General features: G+C 38.2%; 1 pseudogene; it reads right to left on the bottom strand.

Moving 5' to 3' along the window:
- Positions 1-512: 512 nt before the first annotated feature.
- LOC125277720 overlaps positions 513-24,563 on the bottom strand; it is a 33,152-nt pseudogene continuing 9,101 nt past the window's right edge.

The raw sequence follows: 24,563 nt of genomic DNA on the forward strand, positions 1-24,563 counted from the left end.
CATTTCTAGCTAGGCAGGAACAGGATTGAGAGGCATTGCATTAAATGATTCTGTACATGGATCCTATGTTTCCCAGATTTGTATGGCAATTAATGAACACATGATCAAGAGGCCCTATGTTCCCAGAGTCTGGATTAGAGTTAGAACAGGACTCTGCAGGGTATCCTGCAGATTTTAGCTTCAATCATAATTATACACACCTAAGCAAGATAAACAAGGTCTTCAGGATTACTAGAACCTCTAGTGTATTGGGGCAAGTTGCAACTAAACTCTGCTGGACATTGGATATTGCAGGATATTTATAATTTGGTACCCATGGGTTATGGTAACATAGGAACTTATGGTTATCCTGGGAAAATAAGACTTAACATAGATAACCCCTGATCCAACCACTGTGCCTCAGTCGCCTGATTTACAGCTACAGTAATTTTAGTTTTAATCTGTAAAACAAGAATGAAACAAGTCAAACAAGCTTTTTTTTTTATTTTTTTATCTTTATTAAATAAAAAATAGTGTCATAAATAGTTATCAGGCAATGAAAATGTTGCCTATATCTCAGTTCAAAGTTTTGTTTTTGTTTGTTGTTCTTTTTCTGTGTATCTTATCACGGTAACTTTTTATTCACAAAAGTGTGTACTGTATGACAAGAAGGAATTCAAATAAGAGATCAAGCTGGAGCCAAACATGTTTCAGTTTCATATATGAATATACTAACACTGTCCCCAAATGTTTTGGATCTCTTTTTAAAAGAGGCAATAACAGTGAGTTAGGACACTTAGGAGTGACTCCACTTCACTCATATACTTCTGATATAGTGAGAAGTATATACTGATAGAGTCTGATTGAGGAATATACTGATGAATTTGCTGATAGCAGAGCCATTTCCAGCTGTGCCAGCCTTTCTATATCAAATAGTGAGCACAATTGTTTTCTATGAAGTAAGCTTCTGTGAAGCAAGCTCAATCAAGAGGGGATTACTCTCTTTGGCATATTAAGCGGTCCAACAAACCACAAAAGAAAAGAAAAAAATGAAACTTGCTCTTTAGCAAAAACAGCTCTTTTACTTTTCTTTCAGTAGTATAAATTTGCATATTGAGTTATATATTTTGAAATAATTAATGTACTGGAGCTTTACCAAAGAACAAATAGAAAACAACATAGCAGGAATACACAAAATTACAGGGTACATAAAATTAATGATAAAAATTATTTCACCATAATTCTGTTCACCCTTCACATTCAATGGCCTGCTTCCAAGAAAAATACACACTACAAAATCGGAATGTCTCACACCGGGATTGTGAGATTGGTCCACAATCAATAGGTTGTATGGATTAGAGTTATACACTAAAGGTTACCAAATGAGAGCATTAATAAATAAAATGCTACTTCATATATCACATTCAACTATGAGATAAAAAATTATCAATATACATTTAAAAAGGATAGAAAAACATATATTTGTTATAAGTTATAAGTTACTCATGCAGGAGCTCCTGAAGACGAATGGATGATTTAAATATCTCCGGAACCTCAGAGTCCAGTTTGCAGATGACTTTATAAATGGCCTTCTTCCATGATGGATCCACATCTCTACAGGCCACTATGGCATTGAAGAACTCATGTAGCGCAATCTGAGTTACCTCCAGGAAACGTTCAGGGACCTGCAGAAACACAAGGGGAGAGGAAGTTAAAGATACCATAAAATTAAAGTGTTGACTTGTGTTTACATGCACCCTTATAATGCAATTAATGTATAATGTGAATAGGGCAATACTGTGATTTAAACTTTAGTTCATGTAAACAGAATACTGCAATTATGTTAATGTGATTATGCTTATAACCAGAATAAACATAATAGCATTAAGATATATAGAGCACTATGATTTTAATCACATTAGACAGATATCAATATAAAAAAATGCTGTAAAAACAAGCAATTTTAACGGTAACATACTGTTTTCATTTAAAACAGCAATATACCATAGAAACCATGCATTCTGGGTAATATCTGTCATTTTCAAGGAAGCAGCCTACAGAAACATATCATAGGCCCTATCATACACCCGGCGCAATGAGGCGCCATGCATGTTTTTTGCTAGTTTCAGCCTGAAGCAGTTATTATTTTCATGTCCAGCTCCCACATTATTTAAATAGCAAATGCATTTGCACTCATTTGTGTGTCTATGGGCATGCTGGTCTAAAAACGAGGTGTGTTCAGGTGCATTGTTGGCACATTGCTATTTTGAGGCAACTGAAATAGACTGTGCCATTGACCATCAAAAACCTGGTCTAAAGTCAATGGTACAATATATATATATTTTTTTGTTATTTAAAGAGCGTTGTTATTTAAAATATAGGTGGGTGCACAATGCATGTGCACTCTGCTTATTACACACAGGGACACGCAGCAGCACACATGCCAAATAATAAAAATAAAAGGATTACAATGTAAAAGATTATTATTGTGTGAATAAAGATAAAAATGCTTTGGTGGAATCCGGCTTGTCCCATAGATGGTCTGCTCGTCTCTCTGTTTTTAGACCATGCGTCAGGCACGCCGACCATTTTTCCCATAAACTAGCAAAAGTGGATTCAGACACTCCCTAAGTGCACTTGCGCCGTGCGCTTTAGACCATGTGCTTAGATAAATAAAATAGGGCCCTATGAATAAACAGCACTCAAAGTCGACACTCAGAGGTTGTGTCCCAAATCACACCCTATACCCTCATTCACTATTCCCTACATTAGTTTACTAATATAGTCCACTTGACAGAGTGGATGAAAAGAAGTGAGTGAATTCAGACACTGATGAGCACCTGCTGTTAAGCAGAATCACTGAAGGAAAGAGGAACAACAAGAACAGAAAAAAAGCAAAGAGATGAGCAGAAACACACAAACTAGGGATGCACCGATCCACCTTTTTTGCTTCCGATACCTGGGATTCAGTATCAGCCGATACCGATCCTATATTCAATTAATAACAAAAAATGTGCTAAATTACCTAATAAACTGTATGCCTTACTGTGTGGAAGAAACTGGGATCATTCTTTTGTGCAAGGCATCAGGCTTGACTTAAACATTACTTTACTAACTTTGTAAAACAAAATATCAGACACAAATGTAATGAATTATTTATTAAAAAATTGTGCATCTGTGCAACTGTTAACGTGCTGTTGCTGAGAGATGAGGCGAGCACGGAGATCCACAATTAAAAGGAGGTTTATTTACAATCCAGGAATACGACAACAACATACACGCTTAAACAAACAAGAGAACAGACAAGGAGTGCAGGGAGTGAGTCCAACTTAAAGGGAGAGCTGACAAGGAACAACAGGTGCTGGGAATCTGGGGAGGTGGCAGGAAGACTGATGAGGTTAGTGAAGACAGGTGTGGAGAACAGGAGGATGCTGGGAACTGGAGTCCGTGAAGGCGTGAATGTAACAGCAACAATGTAAATAAACCAATAGCTTCACTAGCTTGGTAGACATTCAAAATAAACAGGAGTCCAGCTGACTCCTTCATCCATGACTCATGACTTGTTTTTTATGAATGTTTGAGTCATACATGACATAAACTAAATATATTTATATATAAATATATACTATAAAATTAAAAGACATTTCTTTTAAATTTATAGCCGAGTTTTTTTTAATGAGACAGCAACATATGATATATAGGACAGAACAAAAAATGCTATTAACAATCTTTCATTGCACAAAAGTATTATAATATGAACGGCTCCCATACAGAGCGGCACAAAGCGTTTATGTGCATCCCGTGTGCAGAATGATGTGCTTGAAGCAACATGGAGTCACAGCGTGCAGCGGCAGCGCTCCGCATTGAAAAGTTCAAAGCACAAAGTGAAGATACATTGATGCATATTGTATTACCAGTGTCTTTGTCTACAGATTAAGTATAATAATAGAAACATTTAATCATCTTGGAAAGAGTTTCATTGTGATGATTGTCGTAACTGAATGCGACACGCAGTTTGAATGCTGAATTTAGAATGACTGACAGGCGCAGCGGAGGGAGGCATTTATGTGAACTTTAATTTAACGACTTAAATATTTATCTGTCCCATCTGGCCGATACCCTATCCGGCAAAAATGGCAGTATCAGAGTCAATACCTGATCGGAGTATCGGATCGGTGCATCCCTAACACAGACTACAACTGACTTCCAGTCACAGCCTTAAGGTCCTATCACACTGTGTGAAGTGTGAAACCAGTTTACTAACTAATTTTACATTATTTCTTTCATACATGTACAAAAGTTCTTATTGAGAATTAACAAAGGTTTAGATGTTGATGTTTCATAAAAAAATATATAAAGTTTACCATTATTGAGATCAGTGTTTGCTTTAGCTGGGCTTTTGACCCTTCACTTTTTAACATCAGTTTTTCTATGGTTGTTGTAACTGCAAAAACACAAATTTGTGAATGCGCATTATTCGTTCAGTCTATAGGTGTTTAGTTTACAAAACTTCTTTACAAAATGACTTTGTTAACTACTGGATTGGCAGCATAATACAGCATTTTTAGGATCTGTGTGAGTAAAGATCAATTTGACAACATTGTCTGTACACAAAAAGTAAAAAGGAAAAACATTTTGTTTCTAGTACATTGTTGTTATGAAAAAATTATCTTAGAATAACAGAATCAACAATCAGCATATGAATCTCAACAATAGTGACAATCAAAAGTTCCATGTCACAATGCATTTTGGGTGCCAGCATAGTACAAAACTCCCAGCATGCATTGCGGCATGAATAAATTATGCAGCTGAATGGTCTTGCTATTTTCTTTATTTGATTGTATTTTTTGCTGTTGTTTTTGTTGTGACTTTTTGAGCCTGTTTTGTGATGTTCAGAGTTTATCTAGTATTTCTTTTTCTATTATCACCATTGTTGAGATTCATATGCTGATTTTTGATGTCTGTGTGCCTAAGTGAAGTTCTAGTTTTGTTTGTTTGTTTGTTTTGTTTTGTTTTTGTTTTTTGGTATGTGATGATTTTAAAAATCTTTCATTTTAACTGATTTTTTAACTGATTCATTTAATTACTGGAACTCTTGCTGTAGTTTAAGGGCGTTCACACTTGGTGTCTTTTTTGATGAAAAAGTTGATAAGGGTACTTCTTTAGTAAAAAAAAAAAAAAAAAAAAAAAAAAAAAGCTGACAGCGTTTTGGTTGCAAATAGCAGACGAGGGCGTCTTTTGTTGCTATAATAACAGCTGCAACAGTAGCCTAGTGTTGTGTGGTTCAGAAGTGTCAAGAAAGAGGAAGTTGGCTCTTACGTTGGCTTTTGAAGTTAATGGGGAGGAGAATTCGGTTCACTTTCAGATGTGAAACCTATAAATCGCAAATGATTTTGAACTTGCACGCAGCTGAATGGTTTCAGTTCTCCGCGTTGTAAACAACACCTTATTAATGTTATTTACATAAAAAAGATGACCAGTCATCATTCAAATTCTTTAATTTAGAATGGCGAGCTGCAAAAATAGATTAGATTTCCAAAAACCTGCAGTAATCTGACAAGGAAAAGTGCATACGTCTGCTCAGACCCTGACGTGGCACTAAGCACTTTTCCACATCAAAGACCGTTTTCATAAACATGAGCGTTGGCATGGATTTAAGCGTACGCACACTCTAAGGTCAAATCTGTGCATACACACGCTTTATAAATGAGGCCCCTGGTACAAATCCTTGCACCATTGATTGCAAAAACGCAGACAGAATTCAGGGAAACCATCAGCCCGGAGGAATGCAATAATTAAGCCAGTCCAACACATCTTGTAATGCAGCATATGCCACTAGATGGCCTCATATTCACAGGATCCATTTTCACTGCCAGAGGCTGCTGTGATCTTGTAGTCTCTGTAAATTATATAATGGCTCTCTGTTCTAGTTCTTGACAAGCTAGGATGAATAAGATTAACATAAGATCACTTTAATAATAGGTTTAAATAAAATCTCTCATCTGTTTTAAAGGTACTTGGCAACAGGCGATTCTTTCCGGTCTATTGCCTTTAGCCTTTAGCCCATGAACTTCCATGGGCGTTTAGAGCCTCCCTCAGAACCACTTCTCCTGTCTTTCTAATTTCTCCTTTCACCTTTGTACTTGTCCCTCCATTTCCAATGGCAAGCGTTGCCTAAAAGAAGTAAAGTTGACAGCTGCTGTTATCAGCTGGTTATGGTATTGATAACTGGGTAACACTGTAGAATAATGGTCTGTCATTAATAAGTAGGTTTGCAGAAAGTAATGCAGGACTAATGAGTAGTACTACATTAACACTTCAGCTACTGCTATTAACTAATATAGAAACAAGCTTAATTAATCAGTAAGTAATATCAAATTTAGAAGATAGTTCCTTATTAGCTAATCAATAATTACCTATTGAGATTACCATCATTAATAACTATTAACTAACGGACAAATTGTAAAGAACATTATCGTGTGTCTGAGACGTAATCAGTCATCATTTTTACTCTGAATATAGTCATATAATGCATCATAAATTACTGAAGTGTTACCTAGTCACTATGCAGGAACTACTAGTGATCAGGGACATTATTTTAAAGTGAAAAACATCTTTTTCACTTTAAAATAATGGTCCTGATGACAAGTAGTTCCTGCATAGTGACTAGGTAACACTTGAGTAATTAATGATGCATTTTCTGCATTTTATGACCATGTTGAGAGTAAAAAAGACAATTGCTCACATCTCAGACACTTTAATGTTGTGATTAGTAATTAATTAGTAATTCTTTAATAATAATTAGTAATTCTTTATCATTTTTCATAGTTACCTATTAGTTCTTAATGATGCCAATCTCATTCTCTAATTATTGATTAGCTTGTTTCTATATATTAATAGTAGTAGCTGAAGTGTTAATGTAGTACTACTCATTAGTCCTGCATTACTTCCTGCATAGTTACTTATTAATGGCGGACCATTATTCTAAAGTGTTACCGATAACTGTTTTTGTGTAAAAGTTAATGCTGGCTAATGTTAGCTAGGTGATAATTTTGTTAACAAAAAGTAGTAGCTGATACACTTACCATGAACAACCAAGGATCCGTCCAATCTGTGCCCACACAGTCTCTTTGTGATGTATATTATGATAGAGTTTTGTGCTCATATCATACAACTGCTTGTGCTCAGAAACTAGAATGGTAAGTCTATCTACCAGCACCTTGTCCATTTTTCCTTGTTGTTTTTGTTGTTATGGAAATGACAGGTCTCGCTACTCGCTTGGCGCATGACGTAGGCCGTTTTTTTTTTTTTTCTTCTTCTTCAGAAAAGTTGAACTTTTTTCAACTTGAAAAGACGGTCTGAGCTGCAGAAAAAAGACGCCGGCGGTGGTGTTTTAAAAAGCGCTCAGGAATTTTTTGAAAACACGGTTTACTCCATAGGATTATAATGTAAACAGACGCTGGCAGCTTAGATTAGTTTAGATTATAGTGTGTTAATAGTGTAACACTTTTGATAAGAGATTAGACACTGAATGAGATCAGTGAATCAAGAAACTACATGATGATTTCATTATCATCAATACATAATCACCATTCACTGACCACATTTTCTCTCACTTTTTTTTTTTAAATACAACAAATGTGCTTTGTAAACACACAGTTAAAGCAGCCATAAAAAAAAAAAAGTTGTTAAAAAGTCAAGGGCCAAGGGCCCAACTAAAGCAAACACTAATCACCATAATGGTAATTAAAACCAAACATTTTCTATATAACATCAACATCTGAACCTCTGTTAATTCTCAATAAGAGCTTCTGCAGATGTATGATAGAAATAAAGACAAACTGCACTCTAAAAAATGCTGGGTTGTTTTTTCAACCCAACCGCTGGGTTGAGACTGCTGGGTAAGGACGCTGGGTTAATTCAACCCAATTTTGGGTTGAAGATCCCTTTTATTCATAACCCAGCAGTGCTGGGTTGGGAACGCGGACGTGAAGGAGAGCATGCATGTCACGTTAACAGCACTGAGGACTCCGGTGCGAGAAGCCGCCATTTTCTCCGCGTCTTCGGATGGAATCGAGTGAAAGACGGTTTATGGTAAGTAAAGATAATTAATTAAAGATATTTTCACTTATTTCTGTCCAAAAGTATTTTGAGATGTATTTGAAGGCTAAAAAAGTCAGAAAAGAACTTAGATGGAAATTTTCGCGGTTTTTGCCTCATTCGCCTCATGTCTCAACGGCCTCATTTATTCAATCAAAGAGACGTTTTTAAATATAGTGGTCTTCTTGTGTCATATTTACAAGTTTCTTGACGTTTGTTAATGGAAGGTTATCAACAGATTCACGTTTTAATCTTCGCGGTTAACCCGAATGTAATGACCTAGTTTTCCTTAAGGAAATGAAACTACGATATGTGATAAAGGTTGGTTTATTTTGATGATATTGAAGCGATAATTGTTCAAATGAATGTTTTGCATGTAACGTTAATATTTCTGACTTGTTGCGCTTTGTTTGTTCATTTGGACCGCACCAGGAGTAACCGACAGGCGACTGCTGCGCGATCTTCTCGGCTAACGTACAGAAGGAGAGAGGGAAAGATGATTTATGGTAAGTAATTTAAAATTCCATGTCATTATCAGTTGTTTTTTGATAAAACCATGTTTGATTTTGTAGATCAAACCAGAGACCTAGGAGTGCTCCATTCTTTTGAGTTTATGTGAGTTTATTGTTAGAAAATGAACGTTTCTGTTGTCTACTGCCTGTTTAACGTTAATTAAAATGTTTATGCAACAACAGTATGACTTCTTGACATTTTTTTTTAAATAATTGATGTCCGTGTTGTTCATTGCAGAACTCAAACCAACTGTGGAGAGGAGCCCTTCTCCTTGGTCTTCCTTTCTTAAAGGAATAGTGCACACAAAAATAAAAATTGTCACCATTTACCCAACCTCATGTCTTTCCAAACAACCTCATGTCTTTGTGCTTCAAAGATTAGCAAAAGTCTTATGGTTTTGGAACGACATGAGGAAGTGTAAATTATGACAGTTTTCTTTTTTGGGTGAACTAATACTTTAAAGAGGAGCCCTCCAAGTTCATCAAAAGTGTGAGGTATGTCATGTCTGTTTTAATACTTCAATACTACTTTTTTTTAAAGAGTTTTTTGGCATGTTAACTGTTAAAGGGTTAATTCACACAAAAATGAAATGAATGTAATTTATTACTTACCCTCATGTCGTTCCACACCCGTAAGACCTTCGTTCATCTTCAGAACACAAATGAAGATATTTTAGTTGAAATCCGATGGCTCAGTGAGGCCTCTATAGCCAGCAATGACATTTCCTCTCTCAAGATCCATTAATGTACTAAAAACATATTTAAATCAGTTCATGTGAGTACAGTGGTTCAATATTAATATTATAAAGCCACAAGAATATTTTTGGTGTGCCAAAAAAACCCCAAAATAACGACTTATATACTGATGGCTGATTTCAAAACACTGCTTCAGGAAGCATCGGAGCATAATGAATCAGCGTGTTGAATCATGATTCGGATCGCGTGTCAAACCGCCAAACTGCTGAAATCACGTGACTTTGGCGCTCCAAACCGCTGATTCAACACAAAAGATTCATAATGCTCTGAAGCTTCGTGAAGCAGTGTTTTGAAATCCGCCATCACTAAATAATTCGTTATTTTGTTTTTTTTGGCGCACCAAAAATATTCTCGTGGCTTTATAATATTAATATTGAACCACTGTACTCACATGAACTGATTTAAACATGTTTTTAGTACATTAATGGATCTTGAGAGAGGAAATGTCATTGCTGGCTATGCAGGCCTCACTGAGCCATCGGATTTCAACTGAAATCTTAATTTGCGTTCCGAAGATTAACAAAGGTCTTACGGGTGTGAAATGGCATGAGGGTAAGTAATTAATGACATTATTTTCATTTTTGGGTGAACTAACTCTTTAAGCTTCATAATGACAGAAAAAACATCTCGCAGGACTCCACACTACATGCTGTGGGAGCCACTGGCCCCTTAAATGAAGACATTGTGGCAAAAACATGGTTTTTGAATAGGGCTGGACAGTTAACAATATCATGTCAAGATCACAATTAAATTTATGGCTAAAAAAGTAAGCTCTGGACATTTTTACTGTATATGGATTAATCTAATCCATCTGCAGTCTCACTGTATGAGGACAATCCACTTGAACTTCATCTCCAGAGCTGCTCTTGAGTCACTTCACAATGATGTGGATGCACCTGTCTGAAAATTATTCAGTTTTAACCATCAAATGTTTCAGGAATTTGTTTTGTGTTCCCTAGTAATTTTCTTTTTCCTCTTTTTAATCAATGATCAACAGGTGGTGACAAGGATGAATACTGGTCAAAAAAGAGAATAACCTTCTCCAACGAAGATCACTGATGTGACCGTGCTTTTAAAGGAGAAGATTGTCCTGGACAATTTAAAGGATGTTGCATGCCTTTGCTGTGCTGATGGAGCTGCTTCATGACTGGACATCAGTTATCCTAAGGAGGTCATGAAAATTGGCCGTGATGTGTGTTCTGTATGTATTCATGGACTCAACGAACTTTTAGCATATAATCTGACAAATCTTCAATGCTTGTTCATTGTTGTTTAGTGGAGAAATTCACACTCTCATTCAAACTCGCATTCTTTCACATAATTTTCACAAATAATTTGTGTAGTGTTTTCGTTGCCAGTGGATATTATGCAAAAAAAAAGTCTTATTTGGTCTTAAATGCCAGTTCTATTCATCAGTGTTCACTGAAATGTGAAAAACAATTTAATTTATCTGTACAAACTGTGGCTGTTGATTTTGCAATTCTTTTCTGATTTTCATCTCACATGCATGTTGTTACTTTTGACCATGTTTGCCCTTGTCCTTGTTTTTAATAAATTTTTACCTTTCGATAGTCATTCTGTGTTTACAAGTGATTTTATAATGTCTAAGATTACTGGGTTTAATTAAAAACCCATTTGTGTTAATTAAAATACTGTAATGTAGTCATTTTACACCAAAATTTAGGTTACAAAAAACAACCCAGCATGCTGGGTTAAATATTTAACCCAACTTGCTGGGTCAAAATAACCCAGCGTTGGGTTCGTCCCTTTTTGACCCAGCGCTGGGTTGCCAAAATAACCCAAATTGGGTTGTTTTTAACCCAACATCTTTTAGAGTGTGATTGGTAATAAGTGTAATAATGTGTGGCAGGAATATTTTGGATTATAATGGCTGGAAGTCAGTTTAGTTGTTATGTCTCTGCTCACCTCCTCTTTTTTTCTGTTCTAGTTGTTCTTTTGGTTAAATAAAACTGCCCAGCACGTTGGGCAAACATTTAACCCAACCACTGGGTTAAAACAACCCAGTCGCTGGGTTTGTCCATTGTCAACCCAACTTGGGTTGTTTTTAAGTCAGCATTTTTTAGAGTGTATCTTCACCAATAACGAATACAATGAGAAATTTAAGTGGTTTTATTTTTTAATTGACTGCATTCTTTTTAATCTCTCAATGTTTACCTCAGCTAAAATGAATGTTTCAGCTACTTAACTGAAAGCAATTTGCACTGACATATTTAAACATATTGTTGAGTTTTATGTGCCAATTGTTGATGTCTGTGAGTGTCTAACTAGCACTGTAATTAATAACTTCATGCTATTAAAGCAGCCAGAGAAAAACGTCTCAGGTTACGCATGTAATAGGGAAAGAGACGCTGTGCCCTAGGGATCTCTATAGGGAATGCCTCCAGTATGCCTGGTGTCTGAACCGTGAGTCTTAACACGACAATGAACTTGACACTGGTAGGCGGCAGCCAATGACATCACCACTGGTGACCATGAGTATAAAAGGGCACCACTTAATAATCAGAGATAATAAAATTAATCCACTTCTTGTCTGAAGGAGACCTGTGCAGAAATACTGGAAGCAAAATAAAGAAACACAGCATCTTGTTCCCTATTCTCAGGGAACCATGGTTGTATGCGTAACCTGAGATGTTCCCTTTCGAAAGGGAACTCGCACTGCATCCCCTAGGGGTCTCTATGGGGAACAAAATACCCACGCTACCATGCTGAAGGAATGAGTGCTCTATTGGCTGAGACAAAAGACTCAAGGAGTCCTCATTCTTTGGTGCACCAGCAACAACCACAGGCCGGAGCTTCTCAAGAAAGGAGGCCTCAACAGGATGATTCTAAAGAGAGGAAGCCTAACTATGTTTATACTAAGGCCAGATTCCCAGAAGGCTCACAGGGAGCCTAAAAACTCAGAGCTTCCATTCAAGCTGCCCTGAAGAGTGGAGGCCTCAAACAGGAGGCATGGGCAACACTCTAACCCAAGGGCTGTACCGAGTTCAGTTCAGCTGGCCCACGAAGCTTCACAAAATGGAGGCCTCAATACAATGACTTTCACAATGAGAGGAGGCATGAGAGGAGCAACACTCACATTGATGTCAGTAGCCATGGAGGCTCCAAGAGAGCCTAATGACCAACCTACCGCCTAGCCGAGCTCTAGGAACGGAGGCCTCAGCATAACGACTCTCTAATCGAGAGGAGGCCTAACAATGTCCCACACTCAGGATATCTTTCAAGGAGGCTCACCGAGAGACTACAACCCACAACTGCTATGCTCGTAGAGCTCTAGAAAGCAGAGGCCTCAATAAAGACAACTCTCTTTAACAAGATGAGGCCTGACGATGCTCATAGTAGCCAAGGAGGCTCACAGAGATCCTGACAACTTAGCAAATAATAGCCGAGCTCTAGGAGCGGAGGCCTCAGTATGACGGCTCTTTAATCGAGAGGAGGCCTAACAATGCTCCACACTGAGGATATCTTGCAAGGATGCTCAGAGAGAGTCTACAACCGGCGACTGGTATCCAGGTGGAGATCTGGAGAGTGGAAGCCTCAATAAAAATGACTCTCTCTAGCGAGAGGAGGCCTAACGACGCTCACACTGGCCAAGGAGGCTCACAGAGAACCTAACAAATTAGCAAATAATAGCCAAGCTCTATGAGCGGAGGCCTCAGCATAACCACTCTCTAATCAAGAGGAGGCCTAACAATGCCCACACTCAGGTTATCTTTCAAGGAGGCTGTTATCCTAGCGGAGCTCTAGAGAGCAGAGGCCTCAACAAAGACAACTCTCTCTAACAAGAGGAGGCTTGATGATGCTCATAGTAGCCAAGGAGGCTCACAGAGAGGCTGACAACTTAGCAAATAATAGCCGAGCTCTAGGAGCGGAGGCCTCAGCAATGACTCTCTGATCAACAGGAGGCCTAACAACGTAACTTTGAAAGAACCTTGCCAGAACTATAGCCAAAGTTATGAGTATTTTCCTTGTTAGCTGGGAAGCAGCTCTGTAAGCAGGAATTGCAGTTAATAAGGACTGTTTTTAAACAGGTTTCCAAACTAGCCAGACACAAACAAAGAGAGCAGTGTTTTGGCAGCTCTACAAAGTCACAAAGCCAAATTCCTTAAGAATGAATTGCACCTGCTAAAAGCAATTTTTTTTTTATTTATTTATTTATTTATTTTTTTTGAATGCACTAACTGCACTGGTTTAGCGGCCAATTCACTTAAGGAAATATTTAGATCAGGCAACGCTGCAAACGCACCCATAAAATTAGAACTGTTGCTAATTTGCATTACCAATTTACCATTTTGCAAAAATGTAGTCCTAATTCTATGTATTTAGACCTAACAATTATCTTAACTTATCCCTAAAATCAGAGAGAAATGATGAAGGTGAATTAACTGATGTAGAATCACCTAACCTTGGTTGTAAGCCAAAACTTGACATAAACTGTAAAGCTGTCCCTCAAATCTGACTGGTTGATTGGAATGTTGTTCTAGAATCAACAAAGATGTTGATCCAGGAACAAGTTGCACTTGGTGTATTAACGTTCACGAATCCGACATATAAATCCACCCAATACATGGAAATGCACCCAAACCTTTATTTTGTAAATAAAGCACAATCTATAATAAGGCTAATTAAATTTATACAGAAAGGGGGCATTTTTGTTTGGAAAGGAATGTCAATGACTTTGTTTATTAGAGTCAATAATGTCAGAATTTTCATTTTTGGGTGAATTGTTCCTTTACGAATAGTTGACAAAACTCTGAAGTTGACCTTGTTAAGAGTGCAGAGAACAGTGACTCAGTCTTCTTCTGGGAACATGTTTTTATTTGATCTGCACTCACCAAACACACACTGACCATGAGAGATAGAGGAAGCGATATACTTGAAGGATCCATGGACCGCGCACACACACACACACACACACAAACACGCATATACACTCTAAACTGCTCCATTTAATCCATAACCAACATGGGAATGCAGTTGAAAACACTTCCCATGTCAGTTGAGAACTGCACAGGTATAATGCAATCTGTTTGGTTGATTTGAGGGCTCAGAGATGACCTCTATGAAAGCAAGGCTTCAAATTGAGCAGCCTTGATGAAGGGTAAGTAAACACACTGAACTCTGTGTGAGAGTGAAATGCAAGGCTCGACTCGAGGCCAGAATCATGACCCTTATATAACAAAAATATATGGGGATATACTGCAAAATATAACAATATACCATTAACCCATTTCAATATATTGGTTATTCATTTATTAGGAAATATATTTTCTTTGCGTAAGGGGATGCCATGATTTTCAGGTTATGTGTGATAAAATGGTTCCACATTATAAATTTAAATAGTAGCACTACTCACTGTTATGTTTTCTAAATTGTTGAGAAGTGGTTAGGTTCAGATTTAGGGTTAGGTGTGAGGTTAATTGCTTAAAATTCTAGGTAACAGTAGCTATGTAACTACGAGTAGAAACTTAGTGATGGTGACATTGAAGTCAAGTTAATTTATATCATACATTTAGCTTTTTACTTCTGCCGAATGTATTTAGGCTTCAAAATTCATAAAAGTGTTCATTGTCATGATGAACAAAACATGCAAGACTCAGAAAACCTTTGTTGGCCAAAGAGCTTATTTTCTGCAATAATCCAAAAGCCAATTGAAACATTCTACACGCTTTTTGTTGAGGGGTTCAGGGTAATGCTAACTTCTGAGTTTGCCTACAAAAATATGTCATCACTGATGCACTGTATTAGTTTCTACAGTAATATTCAATTATGTCTAAACTTTTGTTTGGTAGAGTATATTAATTCCTTCCTTAAAAAACTTGAAATAATGTTGCTGTTTAGTGTTAGTAATGATAAATAACTATGCACAGGTTGCATTAGTTTTTGTATCAGCTTTTGAAAAAAAAAACAAAAAAAACAACAACATTTGTTTACCACTAATCTGACTATTGCATCAATACCTCTCAGTGTCTGGTGGTTTGTCCTCTGGTACATTGTGACTAATCAGATATGATTTCTTAAAGGTTCAGCAGCAGCCTTTATAAATTAATAAATTTAAAAAAAGAATTCCAATTAAATACTACTACTAATAAGCTTATTGGCATTATTTTGTGAAAATGTAGTTGTGAAGTAACTGTTTTCAAAGTCAGCAGGTAAGAACATAAGAAAAGTAGAAAGAGAAGTAAAAATGGTTACACTTTATAATTACAAGTAAAGTTACTTATAGATTATAGACTATTGCAATAAAATGTTACCGTAAAAACATACAAAGGTACATAATAGATCCATAAGGTCAGTCCTCTGTTGGATGTGTATACAGTATGGCCCTAATATATATCCATGGTGATGTGGCCATCTCTAGCAATTGCCTGAGACTGTGACTGTGTTCAAATGAGGACCCTAGGGGATCTTGGAACATGACTAAACTCAATCACACCTCTGAAACTGTAGCGTGTTGTTTTTCACTGCACTGCAGAGACCTTGATTGCTCAAGGTCAGAGGTGTGGATATCCCAAAGACTGTGTTTCACCCTCAGGTAAAAGTGTAGAACAATTAAAAGAACACATTGATATCACTTTAGAAATCTGAATCCTGAAATCAGCACAATTTCTCACCGAAAATGGAACATAAACACACTGAAAGAGAACAGTCAGCAAGCTTGACACTTTTCAATAACTACTAGATGTACTGTATGTTTTGCCACATTGTGAATATGATAAAACCTATAACTTAAAGGTAGCTATAGTTCACCCAGAAATGAAAATTCTGTCACCATTTACCCTCATGTCATTCCTCATGTTGTTCCTGTGTGACTTTCTTTCGTCTGCGGAATGCAAACGAAAATATTTTGAAGAATGTTGGTAACTAAACCAAAGATCTTCAACTGGGAGTCCACAGCTAACGGATTTTGTTTTAAGAATGTTCTCCAAATATTCAGTGTTGGTTCTGGGAACATAAAAAATGTCCAGTTTTCTTGACGTTCTGCTTCGCATCGTGGCCGTTACGTGGCCATTTTTTTCCTAAGAATTCAATGGCCCGGAGTCAATTATTCATCTCATCTCATCCCAAGCCTCCATTGCTAATTCCTAGTAACTAGTAACGAAGGCTTGAGCCTTGATAGCAGAATAATACCGTTGATACAGTTATTAACACACTAGAGAGAAAAAGAGAATAAGCAGCATATGTGAATTAGCCTACCTGATCTGTGCATCTCTGTGTCTCTACTAATAGCGAAACTATGTTTATCTCAAGAACCGCACAGTTATTACCTTGCTGGTGTGTCATGTATCTTAAGTTGCTAAACTATTTTACTCTGATTAATTTGTCAGAGCAGCGCTGACCAAACGTTTCTGTGCGAGTGTGTGTCTGTAAGATACATAGACAGTAAAAGAAATGGACACAGCGACCCCCATTGGAACTCAATTGAGACAAGTGAAGCCCATTTTTAGCGATTTTTAGCACTTCCGTTTCTGACGCGCAGACTCAAACTAAGCTTGATGACGTCAGCAACCTGTCTGACAGATGTAAATCTTCTAGTAGCTGTGCGTGCAAACTGCCATCGTTAATCTTGCAGAGACGGCGAGCTTGAGCGGGGAGTTCTTTGGCATGAGTGAGCAGGAGTAATTATTCTGATTAATTATTTTGTATAGTATTTTAAAATGTAACGCCAGTACGCCGTATTAAGTTAATGCATACTATTGCCTGCGAGCTTCTCCTCCTGTCTGTACGGTAATTTCTCTACTGTGCGACAGAGAGTCGAGTGGTTATGACGCAATCGTTAGCCTATTTTTACAAAAACTGTTTCTACTGGGCCATAATGTAACATAGAAGGTAATGGAGCCCTTTATACATTGTCGTGTATCTTTAGAAATAAATAATGGACAAATTGAGTCTTTAAACGCCTCAGATGTAAAGTTATTTGCTGTCAAAGTGACGCCAAAATGAATGGGAGTCAATGGGATGGCTAACGCAAGTGAAGTTCTGCTACAAGATGGCGGCACGCGGCCGACTTCAACTTCCGGTCGACTTCCTTGGGCACTGGTAAGATACAGTACTTTTGAAAGAGAGAGAGAGAGCGTGAAAGCTTTCAGGACACAATAAAACGTAATTTGTGGCAAAAACCATGATAATAATTTGTTGTTTTGATCCTATTGTTTACTATATTTATTTGCTTGGTCGGTGTCGTTGTGGGTTTTGGTTCTTTTGCAGTTGTAGGCTTTAAGAACCTATTGAGATAACTGAAATCATTATTGAAATATAGTGTTCAATAATGCTTCAATTCTGTAAGTCAAAAACTACAGAAAAAGCAGTTGTTTAACGACTTCAAAGCAGTCATTTGACCATTAAAACATGCTGATCCATTTTATCAATGCCAAAATGATCCTGCCTAATCGTTCATATAAAACAATATATTGATTTAAATTTTGCAAAACACTTTTTGTCAAGACACACAGTATGCATGGAGGTGTGAATCTTCATGAATAATGCTGTGATTCACACCTGAGAAGACAAAGACCCACATAATGACCTGCATAATGACCCACAAAATGAGCCCATTCAGTCAGGTAGACTATGTGAAAAAAACCCTCTGTGATCATGCTGATAACAGGATCATATCAGCTGTATTAACGTTAATATAATGTCCATTCTTGAAAGAAAACATGATTTTTGTGATCTCATGCATGCACATATTATTGAACATCATGTGAAGAAAATTTTGTATAGGCCTATTATAGTTTAAATTACAGTACCAGTCAAAAGATTGGACGCATTACTATTATGATGTTTTTAAAATAAGTCTCATGCTCATCATGCTGTATATCAAACATACAGAAAAAACAGCAATACTGTGAAATATTATTACAATTTAAAATAATGGTTTTCTATTTTAATATACTTAAAGTTCGGCATGAAATCAAAATTGACAATTCTTATTTTTTTATGGAATATTGTAGTATTTATTATCAATAATTTATCCGTGAACTTCATTATTTTTTAAAAAATTCATGTGCCCTCATAATCTTTAATCAAAATCATTAACCTCCCATCCCCCTTCAAAACGACTCATCGTCTCTTCCTGTCACATGCTATGGCGCAAGGGTGGAGCTATCTGGAATTGCAGTGACGTATGGGGTAAATGCTGTGCTTCACTTTATAGAGATTAATGCATTAACCACCACTGATGCCAGTCATTGGGGTGTACAATAAACATGGAAAGGAACCTGCGACACGCTTAGTCAGTCAGGCTGCATGTCCACTGGAGCAGAGCAAGCGACCAGAGCATTTTTAGATTCATTCTTATGGAAGCTGAGCGTCACTTAACTTACGCGCGGCTCAGCTTCCATAGGGATGAACCGAAAACACTAGCTCTTTTAACCGCTCGCTCCGCGCCAACGGACACGCACCATCAGTCAGTCAGCCAGTCAGTCTCTCTCGCTGTTTAGTGCCGTTAACCATCCTCATCATCCTCAATAAAGCGCTTATAGTAACGTGAGTGCTCGGAGTGAGTAATTCATATCTGCCTCCATTTTGTTAGCAACGCCCAACTTCCAATCAATTCCCGAAGGACGAAATCAAGTCCCGCCCTCTCATTTCAGATGCCGTTTCACTTGGATAGACGTCATAGTACAGAAGAAAAGACAATCGCAACTTCCGTTTCATGTCGACTTTAAAAATATAATGTATTTCTGTGATGCAAAGCATCTGAACATTCATGTTACCTCTATAGCATTTCATATAGGCTTTTAGCTTAAAAGCATGCACATTTGGATAAATATTGATGGATTCTCATATGTTTATGTCAATTTTATATACAGACAAGTAATATTTATTCAATATTTATTGTCATCACTATGAGCGCTGGATACTGTGTTTTCAATTCATACTTGCAGCCGGAGGGCGCTCTGTGCACATTAAGTCCACAAATAACTCATTATGAAGAACAGGCATACCATGTGACATTCCAGGAACTAACAGAGGCTTCCAGAGATCACTATAACCATGGCTATAACATGCAGATAGACACTTTTGAAGATAATAAATACACAATTGCGACAATGTATACATGTATTGCCTCAGAATTTGCGTCTGAATAGTGCTCGCTCCGTGGGCGTGGCCGAATTAGTGGATAATAAGCTGACTCATGGATGTGTGACGTCTCTCTTTTCATACAGATTACATGAACAGAGAATTTTTGTTTTTGATTTGACTTACACAATTTAAAACCTGAAATTTTAATGTTTAATGTAAGTCTAATTTTTGTGTGATTAGTATTCACTAAGTCAGAACTATCAGATTGGACTTCGTTCAGAGAGAAACGACAGATCACGCATCATGTTAGTTTTCTTTATTTTGCAAAAAGCACACCATTTTGTTTTTACTCTGAGTGTTCACAAATAAAAGAAGACATTCTATAGTTTCAATTGATATATTACTTCTGTCTCTATGACAAAAAATTGATGGAGAATTTTAAGTCTGTTTTGCTGCAATGTGAAAAAAATCCTGCAAAACGCGCCGGTGCGTTTCCCGACTCCAGAGGGTTGATATGCAAAGACAATTTTAAGCAAGCAAACCATTGGCAGGTTGAGCTCACCAAAAACTGTAAACACTGTGGCTCTATTTTTTTTTTCATATTTTCATTCTTTATAAAATAATAATATTTATAATGCTATACTTTGTGTTATATTACCTGGTGCCACTACTCTCATATGTTAATCTAGAGCCCAGTATTAGAGAATCGGAGAGAAAAAAAAGCCTGTCATATGCACATCAAAAATGCACCTGGAGGAGAGGGGATTAACGCATAGCATTACTTGTGTTTTCAGGCCTCCAAAACGCTGTTGTCGTGTTGTTAATGGCCAAAACACATAAAAAGTTTTCAGTTTTTAGTAGAAAACCATGTTGTGTAAACACCCCCTTAAAGAGGCTTTGTGCATAGGTGTGTTGATTTGTTCTGAAGGAGGAAAAAGGGATGAGAGAAAACGTTTCAGGTTACACATGTAACCATGGTTCCCTAAGAATAGGGAATGAGACGCTGCACCCCCTAGGGGTGGCTATGGTAAATGCCTCTGGCATGCCCCCTAGGGGTCGCTATGGTAAATGCCTCTGGCATGCCAAGGTGTCTGAAGTGTGTTTCATTCTCACAGTGAGCCTGCAACCCGCAACTGATATCCAGGCGTAACTCTAGAGAGCAGAGGCCTCAAAAAAGGTAACTCTCTAAATGAAGAGGAAGCCTGACGACACTCATATTAGCCAAGGAGGATCACAGAGAGCCTGGCAACTTAGCTAATAATAGCCAAGCTGTAAGAGTGGAGGCCTCAGCATAATGACTCTCTAAATCGAGAGAAGGCCTTAACAACGTTCCACACACAAGATATCCAACGAGGAGACTCACAGAGAGCCTACAACTTGTAATTGTTAACCTGGTGGAGCTCAGAGAGCGGAGGCTTCAGTAAAACAACTCTCTTAAATGAGAGGAGGCCTGACAAGACTCATATTAGCCAAGAAGGCTCACAGAGAGCCTGACAACTTAACTAATAATAGCCGAGCTCTAGGAGCGGAGGCTTCAGCATAACGACTCTCCTATCGAGAGGAGAGCCTACAACCCACAACTGATAACCTGGCAGAGCTCTAGAGAGCAGAGGCCTCAATAAGAAAACTCCTACTAACGAGAGGAAGCCTTACAAAGCCTATGTTAACCAAGGAGGCTCACAGAGAGCCTGACCGACTTAGCTAATAATAACCAAGCTCTAAGAACTGAGGCCTTAGCATAATGACTCTCCTATTGAGAGGAGGCCTAACAACGTTCCACTCTCAGGATAACTTACGAGGAGGCTCACAAAGAGCTTTTCAACTCATAACTGTTACCCTAGCGGAGCTCTAGAGAGCGAAGGCCTCAATAAGATAACTCCTTCTAATGAGAGGAGACCTGACGACGTTCAAGTTAGCCAAGGAGGCTCACAGTGAGCCTGACAACTTAGCAAATAATAGTCGAGCTAGGAGCGGAGGCCTCAGAATAATGACTCTCTAATCGAGAGGAGGCCTAACAACACCCCACACTCAGGATGTCTAGCAAAGAGGCTCACAGAGAGCCCACAACCTGCAACTGCTATTGTGGCGGAGCTTTAAAATGCGGAGGCCTAAATAAAAACTACTATCACAAACAAGAGGCCTATCGATGCTCATAATAGCCAAGGAGGCTCAAAGAGAGCCTGATGACTTGGCAAATAAAAGCTGAGCTCTAGGACCTCTAGCCTCAGCATAATGACACTTTAATCGAGAGGAGGCCCTAACAATGCCCCACACTCAGGATGTCTAGCAAAGAGGCTCACAGAGAGCCTTCAACTCAAACTATTACCCTGGTGGAGCCCTAAAGAGCAACGACCTAAATATAATATTTATATATAACTCTATATATAATTTATATATAACTTAATTTAACTCTCACTAGTGAGAGGAGGCCAGACGACACCCGCAGTAGCCAAGGAGGCTCAGAGAGAGCCTAACAACTTAGCAAACGTATCCGAGCTCTAGGAGCGGATGACTCTGTAAACTGAGAGGACACCTAACAACGCCCAAAAATTCAAGATATCCAGCGAGAAGGCTCATAGAGAGCCTACAACTTGCATCCAAACAGGGCTCTGGGCGAGCAGAGACCTCAGAAAAATATCACCTTAGCGAGAGAAGGTGTAACAACGCTAAAAAATAAAAACACTGCTATCAATACAGCATGATCACGCCCATCACGAAATAGCTGGCCAACGTTTCTTTGATCAGAGGCATCGGCGCATGCTCATGCTCCTGCATCTCCTCAACAATAGCATACATCGGCTGAGTGTGATGGATGCGGGCAGAATATGGCTTTCTCCAAGATCTCTTTACCTCAGTGTGAAGATCTCGGAGAAAAGGAAGGCACGTAAGAGATGGACAGTTATGTCTCGACAAGAAACATTCATCGAGGCGACCGCAAAGGGGATCAAGCTTCTCATGTTTCTACAGCATATCTAATCTCACCATGGTGCGGGACATAACATGCAAAAACTTGTCACATGCGCGCAAGCAGGCTGAGAGTGTTTTATTTATTTTTTTTGAACATCATCAATTTCATCAGCTTTGTCTTGCTCATAATAGCCCAAAGCAAGGAGTGCGCTTGCTGCCGGATCAGATGATGAGAGAGATAACACATCATCATCCGGCAGCTTGCTCTTATCAACCGCAAATGAATGAGAAATAATCATACCTCTCTGAATTCATCCGCAAGCTCCACCTGCGAGCCCCACGACTTTAGTCTCCTACTCGCCTCAGCCGCAGCAGGTCCTGAACCGTGAGACACAGATGGCTAGCCCAATTCTCTCGAAAAAAGGGCCAGACGAGAGCAAAATTCCTCAAAGGCACTCAAAATCCACACAAACAGCCTCCTCAAGGGCTGAGTGCGCATGCTCCTCACTCATGCACATAAACACACATATTGTCTGTGTCATCTGGTGTCATGTGAACCTGACATGGAGAAACACACTGTCTGAATGACTTTGGCGTTAGTGCTCGTCATAATCCTAGATTTGTTTTGAATAAACACGCGTTAAAACAAACCAGTATACTGAAGACAAGAAAGAGGATGACGCTATTTCCAGGTGCCCTTTTATACTCATGGTCACACCTGTGGTGACGTCATAGACTGCCGCCTGTCAATGTCAAGATTCAGACACCTGGCATGCCAGAAGTATTCCCCATAGCGACCCCTTGGGGATGCAGCATGAGTTCCCTTTCAAAGGAGCAAGTGTGACAATGAATCACATTAGCATCAAACAAAAGCAGAAAACAAACAAAAGCAGAAACCCAAGACTAGGATCAACAAAGCTGTGGATCTATAGAAGTATGAGGCTGCATCTGAAATAACATACTTTCCTACTAGGTGAAAAACAGTATGTGACAAAAGAAATATGTTGAAATTCACAGTGCTCATAAAAGGGCAGGCAAAAAGAAAAAAAAAAATCTCTGATGGACATTTTACTATCCCATTTGTGAATTGCAGTGAAGCAACACAGCTGACACTAGTTAGGTTTCCATTAAAGATTTGCACAAAACTTTTGAGATATTTGTCTATATAAATCTACTGTGAAATGATGCCGTTTCCATTAACTGATCTTTTGATTAAAACTTAATTTTTTCCTCTCGCAATAAGTCATTCCACAAATCATGGCAACAGATGTTAGGTTTAAGTATATTACAGCCACTGCACTAGCCATTATTTTTAATCTAAGGAGACGTAGGCATGTAATTCAATAATGGTAAGGAAAGCCCTTTATGCTTGGGAACGGCTATGTGTGAGGTGTTTCTGGTGTTTCACCCTCCTATATGCTTTGAGGTCTTGATTAATTGTGGCATTTCTTTGTCGTTTAGAATCCAGTATACCCATAATTCCTTTTATGAGTTTAATAAAGAACTCTGTCTCGTCTTCTGTCCAAACATCTTTAAAGAATGAACGACTTTTACATACGCCAGGTGACCTGTAAATACAAAAAAACTGTTTCCATTGCAGTGTTGCAAAATATTCTTTTTTCGAATCACCTGAAAAACCACCTCATGCAAGTGTAAAAACTTTTTTGCAATATATGGGAGTTTTTGCGATATTGACGTGTTTCAATTTGGGTATATTTTCAATTCGTAATTTTAACTTGCATAATTTTAATTTGCACAATTTGAAGGGTAATGGAAACACAGCTACATGAGAGTGACAACATGGCGAATATAGTATGTTCGTATTACATTCATACTATACACATTCATACTATATAGAACATACTTTTTTAGAGCTCGCAAAGTAAGGTACTTATTCAAAATAAGTACCTACTCAGGAGAGCATGCGATTTCGTACGCAGCCTATGAGTGTGTGCTGCTAGTTAGGCATGGATCTGGTTTCAGTTGATGATGTAAGCAGTAGGGGAGGGGTGTAAGGGACATTTAAGTTCACAAGTAGCATGATTTCCCATTTCAGTGGATAAACAGAGACTCATAAACACACACACACACACTTACTGCAGGTAAAAGTCAAGGTGGTTGATTTGTGTGTGAAATTTGCATGGCTTGGCACACTTTCCCTAAGCAAAGTTTTAATCAGCCATCACATCTCTTAGACACCTACCGAGAAAATCCTTAACATGCAAAACATGTTCCCTTCCATGTCTTCACACAGATACACAC

This window comes from Megalobrama amblycephala, linkage group LG11 (genome assembly GCF_018812025.1).
Source record: "Megalobrama amblycephala isolate DHTTF-2021 linkage group LG11, ASM1881202v1, whole genome shotgun sequence".
Classification (NCBI taxonomy): Eukaryota; Metazoa; Chordata; class Actinopteri; order Cypriniformes; family Xenocyprididae; genus Megalobrama; species Megalobrama amblycephala.